The sequence below is a fragment of the Lampetra planeri genome, chromosome 22 (genome assembly GCF_965212315.1).
Source record: "Lampetra planeri chromosome 22, kcLamPlan1.2.h2, whole genome shotgun sequence".
NCBI classification, from domain to species: Eukaryota; Metazoa; Chordata; class Hyperoartia; order Petromyzontiformes; family Petromyzontidae; genus Lampetra; species Lampetra planeri.
In genome coordinates this window covers 11,409,876-11,425,397 of record NC_136128.1, presented here as the reverse complement: position 1 = coordinate 11,425,397, position 15,522 = coordinate 11,409,876, and the positions used below count along the sequence as shown (strand labels likewise).

The window sequence follows — 15,522 nt, the reverse complement described above, 5'->3', positions numbered from 1 at the left end:
AGCGAGGAACGGCACACGAGTCGGTGAGTGGATGAGTGGTCAGCACCATGCCCGACCGCCTTTGTCTCCCCAGTGGCGATGTTTACACACCACAGCAGGTACTCGTTTAAGGCTGAGTCGACCTAGGGGAGGCCCAGGGACCGGGGACCGGTTCAGATAATCGTCACTGGTGTTAGCGGGAATCGAACCCGGTTCGCCAGGTTCATAGCGCAGCGCAGCGCGCTAACCGCTACACTACCGCTCCCCAGTATATATACAGACACACACACACATATACTGTATAGACAAACAAATACAAAGATCCCCCGCGTAGCATTAATAGAGGTCGTCAGTGAGTGTTGCAATGCAGTACCACGCCAGACCGCCTTTGTCTTCCCTGTGGTGGTGTTTACACATAGGGGGTAGCAGGTACTCGTTGAAGGCCGATCTAATCCACGCGGAGGTCCAGATCCGGATCAGTAATCCGTCTCCACCGACGTTGACCATGCCCGAGAATTGAACCCAGTGCGCCAACCGCTGCGCCACGACTCCCCGTGATCGTAGTTGTACTTGTTTAAAGCCGGGCGTCAACGTGAAAACATAGACGGAAAGGTCGTCAAGTATCTATATCTGGGCACGGCCAACACGAGTGGATTTATAGCGACATCTGCGGACGCGATTACAGCCCAACTAGCGGCGCTTGGTGTTCAGCGTAACGCATCTCACGAAGACGAAGATGCCCCGGGTAGCCTTCACAGGCTGTTGGGCCAAGTGCTGCTAGCCAGCACCTGTGAAGGACGGGGAGAGCAGACAGCACCACTCCCGGCCGCCTTTGTCTTCCTAGTGGCGATGTTTACACATCACACCACCAGGTACTCATTTGAGGCTGAATCGACCTAGGGGAGGCCCAGGACCGGTGCAGATAATCGTCACCGGTGTTGGGCCGTGAACGGGAATGGAACTCGGGTCGCCGGGTTCGTAGCGCAGCGCGCTACCCGCTACACTCCCCCATTCACATACAACCACTCACGCACTGCCACACACACACATAAGAAAGACATGCACACACACATAGACTCTAAACTCACACCAACATAGACACACACCGACATGCACACACATAGACACACACTGACATGCACACACACATAGACACACACTGACATGCACACACACATAGACACACACTGACATGCACACACACATAGACTCAAACTCACACACACATAGACACACACTGACATGCACACACACATAGACTCAAACTCACACACACATAGACACACACTGACATGCACACACACACATAGACACACACCGACATGCACACACACATAGACACACACTGACATGCACACACACATAGACACACACTGACATGCACACACACATAGACTCAAACTCACACACACATAGACACACACTGACATGCACACACACATAGACTCAAACTCACACACACATAGACACACACTGACATGCACACACACACATAGACACACACAGACATGCACACACACATAGACACAAGCTAACACTCACACACGTGTCCCTGGGTCACTAGTAACGTGTGCGCGTCATCTGGGCGCTCACACTTAGAGGACAATAACTGCTCCTCCTCTTCCTCCTCTTTTCCGTGTTTTTGACCGAAATTTGCGCTGACGCCTGAGGCGCATGAGGAAGGCGACGAGAAGCGATGGCGAGAAGGGACGGAGGGGCGAGTGGGGGGGCGACTGGGTTGTTGGGGGGGGGGGGTGCAGCTACAATCGGTAATCAAATGCTGCTCTCACCACCCCTGGCCCCAACCAATGAGCCAGCCAGACACTATCGCTAACTCTCACCAGCTATAGCCAGTCACAAGTACTAACTCCATCCCTAATCCTAACCAACTATAGCCAGTCACTAGTACTAACTCCATCCCTAACCCTAACCAACTATAGCCAGCCACGATAGTATTCGCTGTGCACCTAACCATAACCAACCAGACCAACAAATGAAAACAACTCCTATGGAATATGACAGTACACATGCGCAGCACAAGTATGCTCGCATATTATGTGGTTCTGTGAACGTACAAGCTACGGTTCGTTGAATGTGTAACGTGATCAAAATGAGTCAAGCTAAAACAAAGACACTCTAGCCGAGCGGTGGTTTCAACGGTTCCACGTAATCTGCGCTTGGATTCCGAACCCATGTCCCACGCGTTCTAAGCTCAGTCGCCCTGTGCCCCATCCCTTCGGCGCATCCACGCAGCTCCACTCAGCAGCCTCGTGCCCAGAGCCCTCGGCAACAGCTCCCCCACGCAGAAAACCACCACCACCATCATCACCACCAGCACCAGTAGTATTACTTCCTTTAATTCTAGATTTGAAGCTTTCGTGACTGCAAGGATTCATACTCTTAGTTCTTTCGGTAAAGTCACGTAGGTAAAAAAATGAAATTAAAATTAATAAAAATAAAACAATAAAAATCACGACGTTTCGGAGGCAACACAAGTCTCCGTCATCAGGTGGGACCGTCACAGCCAGATTTGCTGTATTACTTCCACCACCACTGCCACCACCACCAACCACCATCACCGCCACCACGGTCGGTGGCTTAGAGACGAGAGCCATGTGACTGTGAGATCATGGGAAAATCATCCATCACCTCCACGACCACCACGACCAGCACCACCGACCACCAACCACCATCACCACTGCGACCACTATTCGGAGCAGTGCTCAAAGGGCATGCGTGTGGTTTCAGATGCCGTGAAACCGAAGCCGAAGAGATGTGCTTCGTCAGCAGGGGGTGAGTGGGACAGACGGACAGCCAGGGGCAGCTGTTTGCGATGCGCACGGGGGCCGGGGGGGTGGGATAAGTTTAGAAGTGAGGACGCCTCTCTGCACAGAGGGGAGCCGCGGGAGGAGACGGAGCGAGAGAGAACCCGTTACAAAACCGGAGAGAGAGAGAGAGAGGCAGAACAGCAGCGGCGGTATCTCAAAGAGACGTTTTAATGACGACGACCTATTGGCCTGATTCTAAGACGCTCCAGAAAGTAAGACGCACCGCGAACGTTGAACGCGTGTGAAGTGGGTAGCGGCCTGCGTGTCACGCCGCATTACGACAACAACAACAGAGCGCGGTTGACGAGGGAGATGCCGCGGTACCGAGAGAGACGCGAGCGAATCTCTCTTTTTTTGCGAGAGATTGAAACCGCGATCACGCAGGACATTGATGGGCCCGCGAACCACGAACCCTTGCCGTGAACACGACCGTGAAGAGTGAGAATAAAGTTGGCAGACAGGAGGGGAGGGGAGGAATGATCTATAAATAATAATTGAAAGAAAAAAACACACACACACACAGTTACAGAAAATAAATAAATTAAGAGGGTGACATGAAAAGACACTACGCGTGCACATTTTTTTTATTAAAAATAATAATTAATAAAATGCAATTTATGGAGAGGCGATGGGGTGGACGCCGCGGATCTGCTGTGGTGCCGCTCACAGAGTGGCGAGAGCAGGTGGGGCATTCACGGGCCCGATATTTTGAGCGACAGATACTCTACAGGCACTCCAACACCCCTGCAATTGGCTGAGTGTGCGCGTGCGTGCGACTGCGCGCGTGCGTGTGATTGTGTGTGTGTGGTGGGGAGCGGTGGGGTAGCGGTTAGCGCGCTGGGCTATGAACCCGGCGTTCCGGGTTCGATTCCCGCTCACGGCCAACACCAGTGACGATTATCTGAACCGGTCCTGGGCCTCCCCTAGGTCGACTCAGCCTGAAATGAGTACCTGGTGCGGTGAGTAAACATCGCCACTGGGGAGATAAAGGCGGTCGGGCGTGGTGCTGGCCACCCACCCCCTCGTGTACCGTTCCGGCCTTCATAGGTGCTCGCTAACAGAACTTGCCCCCACAGTCTGTTAAGGCTATACGGGGGATCTTTGCCTTTATCTTTGTGTGTGGTGCTGGCCTTCATTGGTGGTCGCTAACGGCACTTGCCCCAACAATGTCAAAGCCTATATGGGGGATCTTTGTATTTGTAGTGGGGAGAAGGAGTGTAGCGATTAGCGCGCTGCCCTATGAACCCGGCGACCCGAGTTCGTTTCGAACTCACGGCCAACACCGGTGACGATTATCTGAACCGGTTGCGGGTATCCCCTAGGTCAACTCAGCCTCAAATAAGTACACGGCGCGGTGTGTAAACGTCGCGACGGATGAGACAAAGGAGGCCGGGCGTAAAACTGGCCACCCACCCCCTCGTGTGCCTTTGCAGTCCTTTATACTCGCTTACAGCACTTGCCCCAATAATCTGTTAAGGCTATACTGGGGATCTTTGGCTTTGTGAGTGGGCCTGCTGTCGAGTGTAGCCTGCAATACTGTCGGTCAGCATCACGGGTGAGTACGAGGTGGGTGGAGTGAGGAGAGGTGGGGGGGCAGCATGGTGAGTGGCGTGGTGGTAGGGAGGTGGGGGCGAGTGAGCCACGGGTGCGAGGCGCGTGTGTGTGCGCGTGTGTACGGGGAGGAGTCGCTGGTGGGATTGGTGAGGTTTGGATGGGGGTGGAGGGGCTGGGTGGGAGGGGAGGGTGCGTGCAAGAGGCAATTTAACGTGTTTAAACGGACTGCGGCTTTCACAGTGAAACCCAGAGAGCGTCCGAAGCACACTCACACGCGCGCTCTCTCACACACACTCACACGTGCGAAAACAAAGTGACGGAGCCGAACACTTGGCCGCTGTTCGGCTGAGCCTCCACGGCACAGCCGCATCGCCCCTCCACGAAGAAGAAGAAGTTCCCCGTTCGAAGATGCCGCTGCCTCCGCTGCTGCTGCTGCTGATGAAGACCCCTACAACCGAGACCCCCACGCAAGTGGCGGCCGCGACGGCTGCGACGATGCGGATACCAAACCCGGAACGCGAGCCGGGCGGTCAGCAGCTCGCCTGCGGCTCGACTCCGCAGTGGCCTTGAAGAAGCGGCCACCCGGCGGGCAACCCTTCACGCAGAGTCGCGCTGCCAACCCCGAGGTACAAGCACCAACATCCCCCCAACCCCCACTAAGCTCGTCCGGACTTGCCGATCCGACGCGCAGCCAAAACTGTGTTCCCCATGCCCCAGACTTAACATCGTCGTTGCAGTGAGCAGCCAAAAAGGTCGGTGTGTCATCGTTCTAGCAGGCACAGAGTATGATGCGCGTGTACGCAAGGACCTTTGTCAATCCACTGCTGTGTGAGAGCCTTCCCTCCCCCCACCCTCCTCCTCCCTACAACCCCCCCCCCGCACGCCATCAGCGGCAATTTGACGAAGAAATGGAAATCTCCACGACATCAACTCTGGAAGCGACTGAACCAAACGTGTCGTCCAGCAGAATGTTGCGTAAAACATCTTTTTTTTTGGTTGCAGACACACTAAATGGGAAGGTTTTGTTTTTGGTTATGTGGCTCTCATCAGCAGGGTGTGGCCCCCGCTGAGAGATGCCACTCTCCTGAGGCTCGCTCAGCGCATCGCGATTCTACACCAGGCTCCGCTGCTTCGCTCTCGTGTGATGGAAATGTTTATAACGCCGAACTCCCGTCTGATGTTTGCGTAACTTTGGACGATTGTATCTTACACGTGTCACCCGAGGCTTAATTTACACCCGTCTCATTGTTAATAAATGCACACCTTAGTGAATGTATAAACGCGTATTATGTTGTAGAGCGGTGGCGCAGTGGTTAGTGCATCGCGCTAACAACCCGAAATCCTTAGTTCAATACCCGGCCACGGCTAACATCATTGGTGAGCGATATCTCAACCGATCCTGGGACGACCTGCCCTCCTCTTCACCAAACCGCATTGACCAGCGTGGTGAAGTATGGTCAAGCAAACCTGCCAATTATCGACACGGCGTGGGGGAAGGTCAATCCGGCAGTGGATTTTGACAAAGAGGGCTGTCAATAATTAATATCGTACACATCGCATGACCTACTACCGATCGTTATACCACCGCGGCTGAAATTGTCTTTAGTCTCTGTATGAGTCTGTGCATAAACTCTCTCGATGTTTAGCCAGCACTCGCCACGAGTTATTCCTTCATCTCTCTCTCTCAAATCCCCAGCTGTCAAACTCCACATCGCATCGTCCACCAACAAAGAGAGACGGGAAGGAAAAAAGAATACACCCACGTGGCCAATTTTCACATTTTATTCAAAGCGGTGCACACAAGTCACAGCGTGTGGTACCGAGGTGCCAACCAAGTGTCGTGACCTTGCCCTGGAATCAAGAGGGTGGCCGGGGATGAATATGATCGAGTCGGCGTTGAAATAATCGCGAAACAAAAAGCGAAAGAGAATGGGTAACAACGCGACCTGCTGTTGTCGTGTAGCGCATTCAGCCGCAGCAGCGTTCGCCCGCTGTGATTGACAGAGGGCCGTAAACGATGTCACGATGAACATTGGAGCGGTTCACCAACGTTGTGAGATAAAAAAAAACAATTATCTCATTCCCTAATGGGATTTCATATGTTTAGATAGATCTAATAACTGTACCTGCAAAAGTTAGTGGGGGGAAAAACTCTGTCCGTTCGTGATAATAATTTGCGAATTATTCAACTTCCTCTGATTGAAAGTGCAAGTTACAACTAACCATGACGATCCAATTTGGATGTTAAAATAATTTGTTTGTGTTGCCTCTGGCTATAAATCTTAAAAGTTAATTAATATCGAAACGTACGTGAATTAATTGAATCTGCGTGTTCTTCCCAACACTCCACCCCTACACACTCCGCTAACCACTCGCACTCAAAAACGCGCACGTCCCCGCCCGGAATACGATTACCGTATTCTCCCGATTACGAAACCCTAATCGCTGTCCCCCACTCTCCTTCCCTCGTGATATTATGCAAACATATTTGAAGGGTGCGTCCTATAATCCGGTAGCCGTGTGTGTGTGTAGGGGAGCGGTCGTGTAGCGGTTATGGCACTTTGCTACGAAGCCGGCGACCCGAGTTCGATTCCCGATCACGCGCCAACACCAATGACGATTATCTAAACCGGTCGTGGGCCTCCTCTAGGTCCGCTCAGCCTCAAATGAGTACCTGGTGCGGTGTGTAAACATCGCCACTTGGGAGACAAAGGCGGCCGGGCGTAGTGCTGGCCACCCACCCCCTCGTGTGCCGTGTCGGCTTTCATAGGTGCTCGCTAAAAGCACTTGCCCCAACAGTCTGCTAAGGCTATACGGGGGATCTTTGTCTTTGTATGTGACCGGATTTGAAGAACTTTATTGACACCGGGCACACGTTTGGGGATGCGTCGTACTTTCCAGAACGTCTTCTAGTTCTAATAATACGGTAACACATGCGCATAGGTATCACCGAGGGGGGCAAATGCGACAAATTGTGTTCTGCAATAATTATATCAGAAAATTATACCTATATATGATGCCAAGGTCACGGTGATTGCTGTGTACGAGATAGAGGTCATTGGCGGTACCTATCATTTTGGGAAAACAAATTTAACTGACAAGAAGATGACAATTAATTAGCAAGAGTATCTATACAGCAAACGGAACGTACACGAGGTTCCCTGCCCCTGGGTGACACTGCCCATGGGTGACACTGCCCATGGGTGACACTACCCATGGGTGACACTGGCCATGGGTGACACTGGCCATGGGGGACACTGGCCATGGGTGACACTGGCCATGGGTGATACTGCCCATGGGTGATACTGCCCATGGGTGACACTGGCCATGGGTGACACTGGCCATGGGTGATACTGCCCACCCAAGCCTCTTGGCTGATGGGCTAAATTTGTCGCCAAAACATGTCTGCAATGCAGGATTCTGCAAAATAAGTTGACTTCCGAAATCACGTGCACAGTGGGCACCACACTTAACTCTTCGCAAATGTATCTCGACGCTTCATCATCATCATCATCATCAAGCATGATCTATCCACTGCGAGATGAACGCTTCCAATCTCTCACGGTATCCCGATGTGACAGTTATCCATCTCGATGAATCTGGAGCACCTGGCACCGCAAGCCCGTTCCACCGTTCCATCTCCACGATGGTTGCGTATCTCTACCCCCCCCACACAACTCTCATCTCCCCAAGATATTTGTCGTTTAGCCTTGAAGATACACACAAAGTCCTCGGTGAGCATTCTATACGTGCAATATACTTAGATATTTGAATACGAGTTTGAATGTTGTTTTTAAATATAATATTTGAATGATTACAATGTGTAACGACAACAATTTTTGTCCGTGGGTAGTAAGTGTTATTTTCTAATTGCTTATGTCTCAAAAGTACAGAAAGTGGCTATTATTCTCCACAAACTTTGCTTTTGTGACCAGGACAGTGATATTTTGAAATGTACCTATTTTCAATGAGAAAACGCGGTGTGCATTTGTGGCATTCCTTTACATAAAGTCCTGGTCATTAAAGCAAAGTTTGTGGGGAATAATAGCCATTTTCTATACTTTTTAGGGAAAATCTATTAGAAAATAACACTTACTACCCCGGGACAAACACCGTTAAATCTTGACTTAAAGCTTTCGTGACTGCAGGAATTCATATTCTTTGGGTCTTTCGGTAAAGTCACGTAGATAGGTTCAAATTATCAGGTGACGATTGCTTGTGTTGTGATCGAAACGTCGTAGTTTTTTGCTTATTTTATTTTTATTAATTTGAACCTATCTCCGTGACTTTACCGAAAGACACAAAGAAGACGAAAAATCGTGTTACATAAGTTATGTATACCCGATGCGTTTTTGAGACAGGATTGCTTATCCTGCGTGATGTAACGTGTCGGACAAGCAGATGATATACATACACACACATACACTCAGATGCGCACACACACACACTCAGATATGTGCACACGGGGAGCGGTGGTACGTTGGTTAGCACACTGCGCCATGAACCCCGCCGTTCTGAGTTCTATTCCTGACCACAGCTCACATATCAACGGCAAGGCCTCTCCCGTTCACCAACTCGCAACTTACCAACGTGGTGAAGTATGGTCAAACCCACCACCCCTCCCCCCCATGACTAACATGACGTGCGGGGAGGCCTTCATTCATCCAATTTTGGACTGACAGGGCTGTAAATTATTAATTATTATAGACATACAAACAGATGCACACTTATACAAAGACTGAGACCCTCCCGAAAGGCTGGGCAGACTAGTGGGCCAAGTGCTGTTAGCGATCACCTATTAAGGCTAACACGGCACCCGATGGGGTAGGGTAGTCAGCAGCTACGCCAATTTAAGGTTGAGTAGACCTAGAGGCGACCCAGTACAGGTTCAGATAGCGCGTGCCAGCGCTGCTGTAGATGGTCAGGAATTGAACTCCATCGGAGCGCAGTGCGCAAACAACCCCTCCCCACTCACAAATACACACACACACAGATACACACTCACATACACACATACATACACGCTCACATACACACACACATAGACACTCACAAATACACACAAACTCTCACATACTCACAAATACACACACACAGATACACACTCACATACACACATACATACACTCACATACACACACACATAGACACTCACAAATACACACACACATACACACTCACAAATACACACACACATACACACATACTCACATACTCACAAATACACACACACATACTCAAAACCCACCCACCTAGTCGCTCACGCACCCACCCATTGATTCACCCTCTCACTCACTCACTCAAACCCACCCCACCCATCCATAACTCACCCACTCCACTCACCCACCCATCTATACGCTCACTCGTTCACTCACCTACCCCCCCCCCGCCCCCATATCAGCAACCCACGTTGACCAACGTGGTGAAGTATGGTCAAACAACCCCCACGAGCGATCGTGCGGAGAGGCCTTCATCCAGCAGTGGATTGACAACGGGCTACACATGATTATTTCCATCACCACCGCCACCAATACACTCACTCAAATCCACCCACCCACCACCACCACCACACTCACTCCGATCTCTCCTGCTTCGTGAGTTCGCGTTGCTCTGAGGGCTCGCGGGCCAGACGAAGGCAGAAGCCGTGGTTATGCGAACAACGTGATGACACACACCGACGCGTTTCCCCCGACAGCCCCCCAACCCCAACCCTATCACGTAATTCACGCGATTTAAGGGTCATACTTTGGCATTAACAACAACAATATATATAAAACAATACATTTAGATTCGTAACGCGCCAATGCCGCGTGGAATTCGCTCGCAGTCGTAGAGGGAGATGGAGAGAGAGGGGGGGCGACTCCAAAGCGTCAGGAGGAGGAGGAGGAACCACAGACGAGGAACGGGGAGGCAGCAGCAGCAGCAGCCACGCGGCCAACAATTGCCCCGAGCTCTGCGGTCCTCTACGATTAAGGTTGAAATCGGCCAATTAACGAGTTGGAGGAGCACATGGAGAAAACCCACACGGGTGTAACCGATGGAGACCACGCTTCTAGCCTGACGGTAACCTGCCAACGAGCCAGGGTATACGGCTCCTCTTCCACGCTCACGGGAAGGGAGTTTCACGCCATCTGTGCGTGTGCGGTGATACACCAACCCCCTCGCTGCTGCCTCCACAGGGCTGGCCGGATGGCAGGCGTGACGTGCCCTTGGTACAATTCGACCAGACTGGGGCCCGATCTCGTCTCACCTAAGAGGCTAAGCAGGGTTTGAAGCTGGCCAGGACTTCGTTTGAACCAGGTCTGTCTGAAGACAAATCGTTACTTGCCAATTCGGTTAGCGATGTTCCCCGCGTGACGTCCCACGCCCTTGACTCAACACAGAACACGCCTCGCGTTGGGCCAAAGCCTACGAGTGTGTTCGCCACTAAACGGCTAAACCGGTAACCGTTTTCACGAACGGTTTATCGGTTCGGCCAAAGTCAGGAACCGCCAAACCGGTAATTCCTCCTCTAAAATAGTTTCGGAGTCGATCGCAACTGGGCGAAACTCACACGCGGGGCTCAAGTGCCGCGCGTGTGATGAATTCAACGCGGCGATGGTCACCAACGCGCCGCTGCGGACAGACTCGTAACGCGCTGCAGCGTCGACATGTGCGGCGAACCGGTACTAACCGGTACTAACCGGTTTTCTCTCTCGCTATTTATTCCGGTGACAGGTGCTGCAAACACAGGGGACGGGGGTGGGGGGATGGAAGGAGGGAGGGGGGGGGATGGAGGGAGGGGGTGGATGGAGGGAGGGAGGGGGGGGATGGAGGGATGGGGATGGAGGGAGGGGGGGGGATGGAGGGAGGGGGTGGATGGAGGGAGGGGGGGGATGGAGGGATGGGGATGGAGGGAGGGGGGGGATGGAGGGAGGGGGGGATGGAGGGAGGGGGTGGATGGAGGGAGGGGGGGGATGGAGGGATGGGGATGGAGGGAGGGGGGGATGGAGGGAGGGGGGGGATGGAGGGAGGGGGGGTTGGAGGGAGGGGGGGGATGGAGGGAGGGGGGGGATGGAGGGAGGGGGAGGATGGAGGAAGGGGGGGGGTGGAGGGGAGGGGGGAACTATGCACCGCCAGCGCACCACGTGTCCCGGTTGAGCCTCCCAGAAAGTGTGCGCAAGACGTTTATTGAACGTCCAATTCGCCCCTCCGTCAATCCGCAACCCAGTGTCTCCCCAAGGCCCTGGTGTACAGCGTCTCGCAGACTCCACCGCAGTCACCTTGCAAGGGGATCGACGGAGGTCACCAGATGGCGCGCAACTCTTGGCCCAGTCAAGTTCACGTACTTCTTTATATGCCCATATGAGAGCTCGCTGCTATGGAATGTAAAGAAGTATGTATGTTTGGCTCCGGGGCAGAATCGTCGCTCGCCCATCACTGCCGCCGCGAAGAAGAGAAGATAACGCGCCTGTGGTGAAGATGGGGGAGAGATGGGGGGAGGGGGCGGGGGGACAGAGGGGGGGAACACGTCCGAAATGGGACCATCGAGGAGATGGAGCGATGAAATTAGCTCAAGTGCTTGGAGCATGCAGGTAACTGCTGTTATTATTAATATACAATTACGGGATCGTGATGAGAGGCGGTGGAAGCTTGGGCACGACGTTCATCCAGCAGTGGATTAACCATGGCTCATGATGAGGTGGGTGGGTGGGGCCCATGCTGCTGACACAATTGGGCTATGCCCATCTCTAAACCTTTATAAACAATTTGCCTTCAGAGGCGAACTCACCCCTTTTCCTGATGACGACCGCTTGTGTTGCGGTCGAAACGTCGTGGTTTTTTGTTTAAATTTTTGATTATTTCATTTTTATTCACTTGATTATTTTTGATGACTTTTTTTTTCTATCTACGTCACTTTACCGAAAGAATAAAAATAAAACATAATAAAATAAAATTCTCACGACGTTAAAATACGCTGCCAAGCTTAGCAGTGTTCATTAGGACGCTGTCTTTCCGACAGCTCTGTTCTTCACCTGAGGACGGCTGCTTGCGTTGTGGCCGAAACGTCGTGAGAATTTTTTATTTTATTATTTCCCTTCGACGTGACTTTACCGAAAGAACCAATGAATATGCCGTTTGGCTTTAAGGTTGTTGTTCTTCCCCCGCACCTCTGATTCGTGCGGTTGGCCACGTACGGCGAGAAAGAAGTTCAACGTGCATGCATACAGCAGGGGGCAGTGCGGCACGGTCCATTGTTGTAGCGCACTTCTATGTCCACCCCCAACCACCCCACCACGCGTGCGATGACCACCTTCGCTAAACCGCTCTGACCAGCGTGGTGAAGAATGGTCAAATAACCCCCCCCTCCCACGCCCGTGAAGGCGCGGGGAGGGGCGGGTGGTGGGGGCTTTCATTCAGCAATGGGTATGACAGACAGCTGTAGAGTGCACGTAGACAGACACGTAGACACAGAGACACAGACACAGAGACAGATAGACAGACAGAGAGAGACATACACAGACATAGACACCCAGTCACATCGATACAGAGACACATAGACACACTGACAGACACAGAGACACATAGACAGATAGATAGACAGAGAGACAGATACACAGAGAGACACATAGACAGAGAGACAGAGAGACACAGAGACACATAGACACATAGACAGACCGACAGATAGACAGAGAGACACATAGATAGACACATATACAAGTACAACCGCGATGCGCGCCAGTCGCCCATACAAGCGCTACTATCCAGGCTCAAAAAACGTTGCTGAGCTTGCGAGCTCTGACAGACGTTTCGCTTGTAGCCCCACGCACAGTTTGGTGATCTCAAGCTCAAGAGGACCCCAGAGATGTTTGAGATCCGTCGTGGAGTGCGAGCCGGCTCTCCAACAGACTCACACCCGTGCTGCCGATATCCCCAAATAGCCTCTTCAGTCTGTGCGCATTGGCGATGGACTGGATTGGTCGGAGCAAGCGTCGAGACTCACAGACAGACACAGGCACGGGGAACATGCGTCACCCTTCTCACCGAGCAAACCCGTGTCGCTACGTTGTCCCCACCTGACGAAGGACGCAGGTGTTGCGCCCGAAACGTCGTGATTTAATTTAGTCGTTTTCATTTATTTCATTTCATTTTTTACCTACGTGACTTTACCGAAAAAACCTAAGAGTATGAATCCTTGCAGTCACGAAAGCTTCAAATCTAGGAGCAAACCCGTTTCATCTTCTTGGTTCTTTCGGTAAAGTTACGTAGAAGGGAAATAATAAAATAATAAAAATAAAACATAGTAAAATAATAATTTTATTTTGCTTTATTATTTTTATTATTTTAATAATATTATTTTATTATGTTTTATTTTCATTATTTCCCTTCTACGTGACTTTACCGAAAGAACCAAGAAGATGAATCCCTGCAGTCACGAAAGTTTTAAATCGAAATCAAACCGGTTTCGTTGAATTCCCGCTCCGTGCTGCTGCGTCGTGCGAGCACGTGGCTAGCGGCTGGCGCGTGCCGTCCAGCAGCGGCGGCGGTGAGGCTCGCGGAAGACTCGGAGAGTCCGAGCCGTGGTATGAGGGAGCAGACGAGGAATCCCCGTGACCCCAGGACACTGTTGACTTGTGACCTCGGTTACTGATGACTCCCATCGACTCTCTGTCCCGTGTTACAGTCACCCGCGACCCGGCGTCGCTCTGACACACGTGGCCCTGCGTGCCTGTCACCCCGAAACAAGGGGTCTCCCTGACCCCTGACCCCTTTTCCTCAGCCACACGGAGTCGTGGTGACCTCGCGTCTCGCTGGCCCATGACCCCAGGTCGCTCTGACGGATGCTCTCATTTCACTCTGACCCGAGGTGTCTCTCATCCACAGCGCGTTCCCAGGTCACTCTGACCTCAGGTGGCGGTGACGCATTGTCCGCTCCAGGTGTAACGCGTCCCTCTGTCTCTGCGTATGTCTGTTGTGTGTGTGTGTTTGCGTGCCAGTGTGCGTGAGACGAGATCGTGTAGCGGTTAGCGCTCCGCACTACGAACCCGGCGAAGCGAGTTCGATTTGTGCTCACGGCCAATGCCAGCGACGATTATCTGAATCGGACCTGGGCCTCCTCGCCCAGGTCGATTCGACCTCATGAGTACCTGGTGCGGTGCGTAAACATCGCCACTGGAGAGACAAAGGCGGTCGGGAGTGGGGCTGGCCACCCACCCCCTCGTGTGCCGTTCTAGTCTTCATAGGTGCTCGTTCAGCCCACTTGCACCAACAGTCTGTTATATGGGGATCTTTTTTTGTCTGTGTGTATGAGTGTGTCTCTGTGCGTGAGTGTGTCTCTGTGAGTGCGTCTCTCTGTGAGTGTGTGTCTCTGTATGTGAGTGTGTGTCCGTGTGTGTCTCGGTGTGTTAGAGTGTGTGTCTGTGTGTTTCTCGGTGTGTTAGAGTGTGTGTCTGTGTGTGTCTCGGTGTGTGAGTGTGTGTGAGAGTGTGTGTCTCTGTGTGTGAGTGTGTGTGTCTCTGTGTGTGTCTGTGTGAGTGTGTGTCTCTGTGTGTGAGAGTGTGTGTCTCTGTGTGTGAGTGTATGTGTCTCTGTGTGTGAGTGTGTGTCTCTGTGTGTTAGTGTGTGTGTCTCTGTGTGTGAGTGTGTGTATCTCTGTGTGTGAGGGTGTGTGTCTCTGTGTGTGAGGGTCTCTGTGTGTGAGTGTGTGTCTGTGTGTCTATGTGTGTGAGTGTGTGTGTCTCTGTGTGAGAGAGTGTGTGTCTCTGTGTGTGAGTGTGTGTGTCTCTGTGTGTGAATGTGTTTGTCTCTGTGTGTGAGGGTGTGTGTATATGTGTGTGTGTCTCTGTGTGTGAGTGTGTGTGTCTCTCTGTGTATGAGTGTGTCTGTGTGTCTCTGTGTGTGAGTGTGTGTCTGTGTGTGTCTCTGTGTGTGAGTGTGTCTCTGTGTGTGAGTGTGTGTGTCTCTGTGTGTGAGTGTGTGTGTCTCTGTGTGTGAGTGTGTGTGTCTCTGTGTGTGAGTGTGTGTGTCTCTGTGTGTGTGTCTCTGTGTGTGCTGCGCGAGTCGCCCCCTTCACGCCACGCGCTCTACCCGGCCCGTGTCTCTTGCGACACGCGGAGATAGATGAACGATGGTGCAATGAGAGACGAGGGGGGTGAGTGGTGGTGGTGGTGGTGTGGGGTGA

At 52.1% G+C, this 15,522-nt stretch overlaps 1 protein-coding gene across 1 annotated transcript in view; it reads right to left on the bottom strand.

Moving 5' to 3' along the window:
• The window catches only part of LOC144725122 (uncharacterized), a 31,261-nt gene that overhangs the window by 11,742 nt on the left and 3,997 nt on the right, over positions 1–15,522 (bottom strand). The gene's annotated exons all lie outside the window — the stretch shown is intronic.